The following is an 11,395-nucleotide window of genomic DNA, read 5'->3' as shown; positions in this document are numbered from 1 at the left end:
TGCTGATGGAGCACACAGGCATGTCCAATAGGCTGGTGACATGTACACTCAGCCAGCTGACCTCCTAACCCCGCAGCTTTGGTTTGATTCAGCTCACTGCCCTCATCACCAGCACCCCCAGTCTCTTCATTTCCACAGGAAGCTTGTATTTGGCTACTTGTGAAAGCTGTACGTGCTCCATTAGGCTGAGATTACTTGTCCGTTCTTGTAATGGCTTTTAAAGTATGTGACTGAGATTGAGTTTTGGGTTGCCTCTCTTTACTCGCCCATTGGCTGTACAATTATCTGAATGTTGGGGAGATTTGGCAGAAGGATGCAGCTAAGGTGCTGCACTTAACATGTATCATTCCCTATTGGTTTCTTGTCATTTTTTAGTTTATATGGTCACAATTATGATCATTTTTTTAAAAAATTTAACCACATAAACATGTTTTATTGCCAAAATACGTTTATATGTAAGAAATGTAAATACATTAAAAATAACTGACCTAAAGATGGAATTGAATGGCTAATTCCTTGCTTCTATTAATAACAATCATCAAAACACAAATTGTTAAATTAAAGATAACTTTATATAAATCCAATGTTTAAATGGTTCTAATTCGATTTTAAACATCATCTCAAGTAAAACTATTTTTAAAGAAAACACCAGAATGTCACATGATTTTGTGCCAAATTTAAAACATAATCTGTGACTCAAGCAGTGTATGAATCTGCCCATCATCTCCTTCTCTATACCTTTCAATAACCTATCTTGAAATTATTGCTTTAACAGCTTGGTAATCCCTGAGCATTTCTCTCCTTTCAGAATGCATTTTCAAACACTCATATTCCTCAACACCATTTTGAAATTGGAGGCCACAAAATGAACTGATTAGCATGATGATTAGTCATTAGTATGCTAATCATAAGCAATTCACATATTTTATTCATATTGTCGCAGACTTGTTTTTCTCCTTCTGCTGAGATTGTGTATACATCACCATTTCATTTTTTTAGTGTCAACATAGAAGTCAATCTGGTGTCTGCAAACAATCTACAATGGGAATGATGGTTTTTACATATAGAGCAAAAGCTAATTGATACAGATGCGGTAAGTGAATTAATATGAAAGCAAAGGTAAATCTGGCTTTAATTCCCTATTTACAGGATAAATCAGGTTTCTAAGTTGCTACCAAGAAACGGAGTCTGCAAAATGCAATTCACAAAAGGAAAAATCAACACTCAATATTTACAAAACCCTTATTTTGATGGCAAAGCAGTCTTTGACGGTATTTTAAATATAAATATTTCTTATTATGTAATCCCTCAAAGCTCTTTGTTTTCATCCACCTCGAACCATGGTTGCTGCTGTACATTTTTCTTGACTTATAGGCACTGAGAAAGTGTAGAGTACAATGCCGCTGTGGTGTACCACTTGTGCTTGATAATAGAGGGATTGGCATATACGTATTTCACCAGGGGGAAGTGATGCATAACCAAATAACCGCTCGCTCAATATATGAAGCATAGATGTAATTCAGCCTGCCCTCTCAGGGGTGATTGATGAAATTTACCTCACACTTGCACATTCTTTATAAAGACACCTGAGACATCCACTGCATGTACACAGCTTCTTATTTTGTTCTAAATCACTGCATTGTGAGCTCCACAGGGTATTGCCTCCATAGACACTGAAATCACTTCAAGGCTATAGATGCTCTTATTTGTCTGTGCTTCTTTAGTATAGCATTTGTTTAGCATGACCTAAATTGCTGTGAAGTGAGTGCCTCAGCAGCTCTGTCTCGCCTCTCTCGCTCCTTGCGTCTCTCTGTCTCTGTCTCTTTGTATGCATCCTTTTCTCTTTCTCTCTCACACACACACACAATTTCAAAACAAGCAAAACAAGCTGAGAGGACAGTTTCTTTTTAAATAACAGCCAGATATTATTTACATGCGTAGTGAAGTATTGTGGGATGCAGGAATCAGTGAGGTGGGCTGGCCAATGATATTTCAGGACCAGTGTGTGAATCATCCACCAAATTTGTGGAGCATGCTTTGTTTCTCTCCTTGGTGTTTTTCTTTCTGATTTTACCTTCCTGAAGGGATCAACTATGCAAAGAAGTTAAATCCCACAGCTGAAAAAGGCTAGCTTTTTCCTCTGTTGGGATTCTGATGTTACATTTGCCACTCATTCAAAAGAAATGCCGCTTCCACAAATCCATGGAATTAGACAGCTCTGATTAAAGAGACATTCAGCCTAGTTGAAGGTTTAAACATGTTTGGCATCGACAGGTTAACGTGCACCAAGCAGGACGGGGACAGGTACTGGTGTTGATCTGTTGACAGCCCTGTGTGGCAGCCAGCACACGGTGTGGATTTAATAAACATATGACCTCCATGATAACCAGTGTGAGGGCACTAAATCGCTTCAAATTTTGTACATGTGTTGCTAGGCAACAGCATAATCGGTCTCCTTCTCTCCCTCCTTTATGTGGCTCTCTACTGGGATTGCTGTGCTGCTATCATTGAAAATGGTTAATTAACTTCTACAAAAAGTCCATTAATGGTTCAGCTTAGGCTTTTGAGGGTTAAAAAGCACTTTTAGCCTATGGGCAGAAATAAATTGTTAGAGATATGTATTATGTACACTGAGATGGATCCATTTAAATAAAAAACCTTAGACGAAGAAGATCCCTTTTATGAACATAAACAAGTGGCAGTATATCTTGTTGCCTAACCTTAATCCTCACACTCAGTTAAAGGTTTAATTGGATACAAATTTACAATGTTGAATTTGTTAGGATTCTCCCACATTTCCCAATTTGCCCCCTAACAGTCAAGTCCACACAGTGCGAACAGTATATATTGTTCAAGTGTTTTATTTCGTTTCCATTTTAGATTCTGTATCAATGTGCATACTGAATATTTTCGTATGAAATGTTGACATGTTGACGCCTTCCCTCCCCAAGTCAATTAAGGCTCCATTGTACTCTGGAGCGGAGACGGGTAGTAGCTCTGCTTGTACTATACTTTACTATCCTACTTGGAGTACATGGCATGCGCAGTGGATCGCTACACTACCACTCACGTACACCCTCTGATGATGACATTTATGTCATATGGACCCTCCATTTTGTTTGATAAATTGCAAATCACATTAAGCATATGTTAAAAGAAAGCCCAGTTTCATTGAGGTTCTTACGTTGTCTTCTTTCTCCTAGAATAAATTAGTTTAAAAACAAACTGCCCACAGTCATGACGTGGATTAAAAAACTTGTTCTTAGATTTGAAGGGTTACTTTTTTTGGTATTTCTAAAGCAAAACTAGCTAGCTTATCTTGTATATGAAAAGTGGTTTTAAAAAATTTATAAATTTGTATGAAAAGCTATTTCATCTACAGCTGAATTGTGTGCAGCTGCCTGTTTGAGTTTACATTGCTATATGAGATAAACAGAATAATCTTTAAATCTCTATGACAATGTCAACAAAATGCATTAGCAAATGTCACCGTATCAAAGTAACAGATAATAGTTATTCTCCAGAATTTAATTGTCTTTTCATTATACAGCTCTTTCTGTAATTAAGATTTGCAATTCAGCTCCCATAATTCTTTGCCTGGTAGAACTGCCTTGTCCCCATTGCAACCAGAGTTACAGTTAAGAAATGGAAAATAACCATAAAAGGATTAAAGCAATTTGATTACAAATGAACGACAAACCCACAATAATCAGATTGTGGATCATTTTGGGGGGAAATTAATTTATTATATTATCATTGGGTGTTATTTGAAGTGAGACTGAGATAAAACACATAATGCTTAGCCATAGTGGTGAGGATTACATTTTTTAAATGACTGACTATGAACTGGCAATAATTTCCTGTTTAACTTCATATTCTGCAAATTTAAAGGCAAACTAATTCATACAGCATATAATCTAGAGGTTTTAAGTGTGCACTGAGAAAACAGTTTGCATGTTGTGGTGGTGTAAAAGTTGAACTACAGAAAAGTTGTGTATAGTGCAACACGTTAACACTTTGATTGTATAAAATTCAGAATATCCGGCATGAGTTATGATTCATAACTAGAACGTCAATTCTGAAGGTTTTTATTTTAGATTTGGCAGCAGGGTTTGCACATAGGGTCAACGACCAGCTCATAACCACCACAGCAAAAGGAGACAGCCGTTTCTGTGCCTATAAAAGGGTAGTAGATGAGGTGTCGATCATCAGTATCACCAAATAGGAAGGAGCCAGGACATGGAGCTCTTTAAATGCAAGCTTTAACAGAAGCCTGCAATCCTTTCTCACCACACTGCCCGTGCTAATCCTCTCCATTCAACCACATCACTATGGAAACTGACTGGATTTCTCACCCTTGCTGCCTAACTTGAGCCGTGCAGCCATGTCCGCCACTGTCATGGAGGTTGTGCAGTTAAATGCTGCCTGATCACCGTTCCACAACACACCACATGTTTCCATGAAGGGACGTTATTGGCTATTAGTAGCTACAACATTGATGCAAGACCATTAGGTTAATGTGCTTTAAAATCTGGAAGACTGTTCCGGTAAAGACAATAAGCTCAAAGCTGTGCAAGAGTAAGCCTCAGCCTTTAAAAGCAAAACTTAGCTATATGGAGTTTGAGGTGGAATGAGTATGATTTTATATTCCTGCGCCTGCTACCTATTTCATTTATTTGCCTTTCCTTGGGCAAAATTGTAGGAGAATATTTGTCATGGTTTAAAAGTTTTATCAGCTTCAAAGCTGAGGGAGCTGGTCGTCCAACCCATCAGCGAGACCACGCAATCCTTCCAGCACTGACAAGAATGGGTTAGAGGATGTGGACAAAATTCCCCAGTTAAGCTCCCAATTCCAAGCTTTAACATAAAGCTTGGAGAAGCAAATTTGCATTTGGCATTGACGTCAGCTTTAATCCATCCAAACCACTTCTTCAACCCCCTCAACATCTTGGAGAAAAGCTTCAGTAATTGCTAATTGCAGGGGGGAAATGTTTAATCACTAGCACCATCAGCCTGATCAATGCTAACATTAGTAGCTTGGGATGAGATGGAATCAGCTGGAGAACAGAGTTTAAAGGAAACAACCTAGACATAGGCAAGTGAAAATGCCGTGCTACATGCATTTTGAGATTTTTCAGAGTTAAAGCCTTGGAAAATAAACCAAGCAACCCAAAGCTTGATGGCACAGTTAATGTTCCTCTGCACTTACATGGTTGAAATTAAAGATAACTGGAAATTGTATATATATATATATATATATATATATATATATATATATATATATATATATATATATATATATATATATATATACCTGTTATTACAAGGTACTGCAGCCCAAAGAGAATAAATTGCCAATGGTATGAAAGCAGGACATCTTTGTCTTTTAGCTTCTCTCATTATTGAGGGATTATTACTAGATAAGTGGCTGAAAACAACCTATTGATTATCACAAGTTTCAATCTCAGCCTTGTATCTATGATAATAATTTAATTTCAGACTAAACACCAAGCTCTGATGTAACTATAATTTGATTAATCATGTCATTGGCCTTGCTTGATAGACATTTTCCCAAACACTGTCAAGAGTCTTATACATTTTTTTTTTTTCTTGGACTGATCCACATCTCCTGGCAATAAACCCATTGCTTTAATCAAGACAAATCAACTATGTGAGTATATACTGTATGTATGTTAATGGTTAGATGACAACGAGTTTATTATGATAAAGAAATGTAAAGTTTTATTTTGTTGTTTGTCACTTTTTTGCAGCTGCAAGAAAACCAAAGGCAAGGGCAACCTTCCCCCGGACAGATACACATATTGTAATGTGCATTTTTTATTACGTGGGAATGATCAGCCACATTTACAGGCACATACAGCTGAGTATTATGATACAGCTGAGAATGATCATCGCAGCATTCAAAATTAATTCCAGGACTGTTTATAATTACAGTACAAAGAGAGAAAAGCATAGGGCCAAGAACAAATCCCTGAGGTACTCTATATTTTGCGTTACAAAATGTAGATATAATACTACTTGTTACCTAAAGGTCAATGACAGTCTCTTTGTATATGGGGTCCTAACTCAGGAGGTGTCTGACCCTTTGGGCTCTGAGCCTGTGTCCAGGAGGCCCTTTCAGTAATCTATCCATGACCATGAGGATGCTAGAAATACATTGTAAGTTAAATGGAAAATCAAGTTGACTCATTACACAGCTAATGTTTAAATATACGGATGTATTTATTTACAAATAGGTACATTGGGTTGTTGCCGGTGCATTTTGAAGCTGAACAAAACAAAAATATGAAGAATAGTCCATATTTGTGAGCAAATTAGCAGTTTTTTTTTGCAGGGAATACATTCTTTTACCGGCTCTTCGTGTATGATTATCAAGACTTCTGTTTAGTTTGGACCTTTCCAAAAAGGGACAAAAATAAAACTAGAAAACAAATCAAATAAATGTTAATTAAATACATTGCAAGTAATGTTAAAGACATGATTGTTGATGCAACACAGCTGCAAGTAGATTACATGCATCATAAACTGTTGACACTGGTTATAAGGTGCACTATTGCACCTCTGGCCCACATTGGTGTACTGCCTGTTTCTCACCAGAGACGCTAGCTGCTTATTTGCATATTTCACATAATAACAAGGTCTAAGCTTCAAATACAAATTCCAAACTTGTTAGATTTATCACCCTCAGCCTCCACTATGGGAGACTTACCAGTATTGCTTGTGTGCTCAGGCTGCTAGTTCTATTTCACTTATTTCCTTCATGATCTTCATATCTTCCATCTCTCCCCACAGCAAAACTGCACAAAGTAAACCACATTTTATTTAGAGAGCATCGGATTTACTACAGACATAGACTAGTGGTGGACTTGACAATTGATTTAAAGTTTCCCAATTAACCAGTGTGATGAGCACACGAGCACATAAGCAAATATTTCATGTAGGGCTTTTCCGGTGGAGGCAGTTTCAGGATTTTTGGACATTTCTGAGCATCTATTTTATCTTTTCTTAAAAGTTTACTTATACTTACTTATAGCTTCTTTTCCCATTCCGGTGTAGTACAAATGCATTAGTACCAAGAGGTGGAAACAGGGTAAATATATATATGCAGGATAAATGCAAGACCCCAAAGCACAGGACATTCTAAAGCTTCAGTTGCACCAAAAAATGGTCCTTTTGATTTCAAGGATACTTCTTTCTTGTAGTGACAGAGATATATTATGCTATTTAACCTTTTGCACTGCTTTAGGATAAAGAACATGCATTGCAATTCACTTAATGAGAGAAGCTGTGGAGGCATGTTAATGCACTGCTGTCACGGTTAGACATGACATGTATAATGATAAACCCAAAGGTTGGGATTGCGTGCCACATGTATGATGGTGTGTGTTCGTTGGTATACATGTATCCACTTCTAGAGATGACAGATAAGATTGTGTAATGAGCCTAATGTTTATGCGTACTGTATGCACGGTAGAAATGGGAATGATCATTGCAGTGTGTGAGCAGTGTGTGATGCACCACCTCCAATGTATCCATCTCTTAAAATGGGACAGATGCATGAGCAAGAGATGAAGTCACTTAATTTAGTTGTTGGCAATGGCATCAGGAAACATTGACCTTTCGTTAGTTCCTTGAGGCCAATAAGTGAGTCACATGACAGCCGGATATTTACAGTGCCTCCTGTCACTGGCCTTGTCAAATCACAGCACACTTCAATGAAGACTAGCACCCCCCAAGGCTGGACTTCAGCTACACAGACAGATGCAAAGGTGTTTTTTGCCCTCTTTTAGCCCGAGCGTATACTGCATCCTCGAATAACAGAAAAGAAAACAAGTGTGATAGGGGACGTGTGTGTATGTTAGTGTTTGTGACAGTTTGTGTGAGTGTGTTTGCACATGAAAGCAGGAGAGAAAGAAAGTGAGACATACAGAGGGAGACACAGACTGTCTGCAGGACCAATGAATTTCAGGCCAATTTATGTCATGAATGAGCCTCCGGAGGGCATTCATCCCCAGACAGTTCCATGAATTGTCTACCAAATAAAACTGTAATTCTGGACCCACATCTCAGAGGGGGCAAAGTTGGAATCATCCATTTTCTAGCTGTTTGTGATAAACAAGCAATGCATGCTATAATAAAATTAGAAATGTATCAAGGTTTTGCTGGAGTCCACCACTCTTCATTGTGTCAAAGCTTTGTATAGACAGAAATTTTGATCTTCTGTTGTAACAGATTTCACAGTCAGTGACAGGCTGCATCAGGCTGAAGTACTTCTGCATCTTGGTCGCCACAAATGGCAGTGTTACAATGACCAATAAACAGGGTTGCCTTATTTTGATTTCCCTTTTCTCTAGCAAAAATGTACTTTTCTGACCAAATAAAACCAAATCAGAATTAATAATCTAATTTGATTGGGATGGGAAACTTTCCTCTTTTGCATCTCTTTTTGCATTACATTGGAAAATTGTGGCTAAGAATCTTGCCCGGTGGAGCCTTAATTCTGACTTTAGGGTTCAGACAGTATCCCAGTTACAGAGCCATTTCAAAACTTTTTTTCTTGGACACAATACACAGAGCACTGGCCAATAGCAAATATTAGGACAGAAATACAGTAGCCTTATCCCCTGCTTGTGAGAACAAGAGTACAGTCATGCTAGCTGCTCTGTGAGGCTGTACTCTACTTACGTACAGCAATGCTTAGAGATGAATGTGAGAGACAACATGCTAGCAAGTTCTCAACGTAAAACACAATCCTGTGTATCCTAGTGGAGCTAGAGAAATAGTCAGGGGGTCCTCAGTAGGATAGGATAGGTCAATGGGATTCATCCTCTAAAAACATGGATATTGGGTTAGGATATCTGTACTAAATTTCTATCCATCCATGGTTGTCCAGAAATTTAACTAAAAAACTAAAATGTCAACCTCATGGTGGTGCTAGAGGGAAAGTCAAATTACCAAGTAAGAGTAGCAATGATTTGGTGTGGCCTAACATTTTTTACATTTAGGGACATCAAGGTACTTTCACACATTTCTGCAGTACGTTTTTAAAAAAGCAATAGAGGTCTACTGCCCTGCATTTTCTAATAGTGGACTTGGATGTACCATTCAATGATGACTTTCATATGTTTGAACAAATGCTGTTTCGTATTTAACTTATGGTAAAGTGCAATTTACAATATCAATGTTGCAATTTTATGTACAGTATTGCATCTTATTACTGTTACAAAACATTTTTATCACTATTCTCCAAAATCTTAGTGCAGAAATGGGGTACTTTAACTTTGATTTAGCTCAGAAAGGCAACCGGCAAACTAAAAGTTGTGTGATACCAGTTGTAGTTGTGATGCACTTTCTCTCCAAGCATTCTCAATAGAGCAAACTTTTAAAACGTAGTGATGCTGAAGTCACACCGCTGTTCATTTTACTAAGGAATGTCTGAAACATTGTCAAAAATCCCGAGGGCTTGCAGATTCCATTTCAGATAACTGCTATACGAAGGGAGGAGAAGAAGGCACAGATACTGACAAAATCAAAATGTGTGTGTGTGCCTGCAAAGAGAATTCTTAGCAAGACAGGCAACTCGTGCCAGAGTCTACATTAATGAGGGGCTTGAACAAGTTATTGTATCAATTATGTTCGCTGCACAGCCCCTATGTTTTGTTGACATTGCTTCCTCAGTGTTAGGGGTCTCACAGACCTATGTGTGTATTTTCTTTGCCAGAAAGTCCTTCACAGAGAAAACTAAATCTACATTATACTATCCTACAGAGATGTTACTTATATTTGGGGTCAATAAGAAGCAATTACAAGCAGTTAGATTAGTGATGATGAAAGATAAATGGGTTCTAATATTATAACCCACTGTTACAAAACTGCAATCAAAGTACTTATTTGGCATTTGGTAGTATATTGCTTTGTAAAAAGTAATCAACACCAATCACAGATGTTTAGAGCCTGTGGAAATCCATTGTATTTGCATGTTTACAAAGCTTCTTAAAGACTTCTGAAACATCAGTTCAAAATCTTGTTTAATGCCAGTTTGCATAGTATTAGGAAAAGTATTAAGGTGATAGAACAACTTTAAATAATGTTCTTTTGAGCAACAGAACATTAGGGTTAACTCTACTCCAGTTGCTTCATACGATAATTTATCCCATGTTATGGTGCTATGGCACTAAGCTCTGGAAGCGGCGAGCGTGGCCTGGTCTCGGGAAGGAACTGGTTTTGGTGGAACATTTGCACACTGCAAAAGAAAACGCCACATACATTATTAAATTGTAGACTTGAGTAACTTGTAAAGTTAGTTGTTCACACAATATAGTACTGTGAACTGTTTAAATGAGCTGGATCCATCAATCCACCAATCAACATTTATTTATATTTCACTTTGCATCAATCAGCAGGTATTCAAAGTGCTTCACATCAGAAACTAAGAATAAAACAAAAAGAATGACATGTAGAAAACAGTTTAATCAGAAAAGGTTACACAGAAACAGGAGGAGAACATTTTCACACCTCTACTACATATTAAAAGCCATTTAAAACAAACAAGGTTTTAAGTTTGGACCTAAAAGAGCTACATCTGTAATAGTGTGAATATCAGGGGGGAATTTGGGACTTCTAAAATGACCGGTTCTGCTCACGCAGCATCAAATCTTGGACAAATACTCTGGGGACAGGCCATTTAAGGCTTGAAAACAAACAATAAAATCTTAAAATTGATTTTAAAACACATAGGGAGTCAATCTCGACTGTAGAGAACGGGAGTGATGTGTGTACGTCTAGATGTATTGGTTAAAAGGCAAGCAGCAGCGTTTTGCACAAGGTGAAGTCGTGAGATGGAGATCTGATTCAAACCAACATGAAGAGCACTACAGTAATCCAACCTTGAACTGATAAAAGTATGAATCGTCTTTTCTAGATCACATCTGCTAAGGAAGGGTTTAACTTTAGCCAGAAGACAAAGCTGGAAAAAGCTCATCTTAACAACATGCTGATCTGCTTGTCAAATTTCATGTTGCAATCCAAAGTAACCCCCTCATTTTTGACAGCTGGCTTAAGGTATGAAGCCAGAGCTCCCAAACTAAAAGCTGGACTGTTTGGCGCGCCTGAACTACTGAAAATGATACACTCAGTTTTAGCTTTGTTCGAATTAAGAAGGTTATACTTTAACTTAATATCACTAATGCAACTAAGCAGGGAGTCATTTGACACTGTCATTCGGTTTATAGGCAAATACATTTGCAAATCATCTGCATAACAATAAAATGACAGGTTGTGATATCCTATGCTAGCCCCTAAAGGCAACACACATAAGGAAAACAGGATGGGGCCAAGAAATGAACCCTGGATACATGATTAAACATAAGTTGAT

Source organism: Etheostoma cragini, chromosome 7 (assembly GCF_013103735.1).
Source record: "Etheostoma cragini isolate CJK2018 chromosome 7, CSU_Ecrag_1.0, whole genome shotgun sequence".
Lineage (NCBI taxonomy): Eukaryota > Metazoa > Chordata > Actinopteri > Perciformes > Percidae > Etheostoma > Etheostoma cragini.
Note: the sequence above shows the minus strand (reverse complement) of the source record.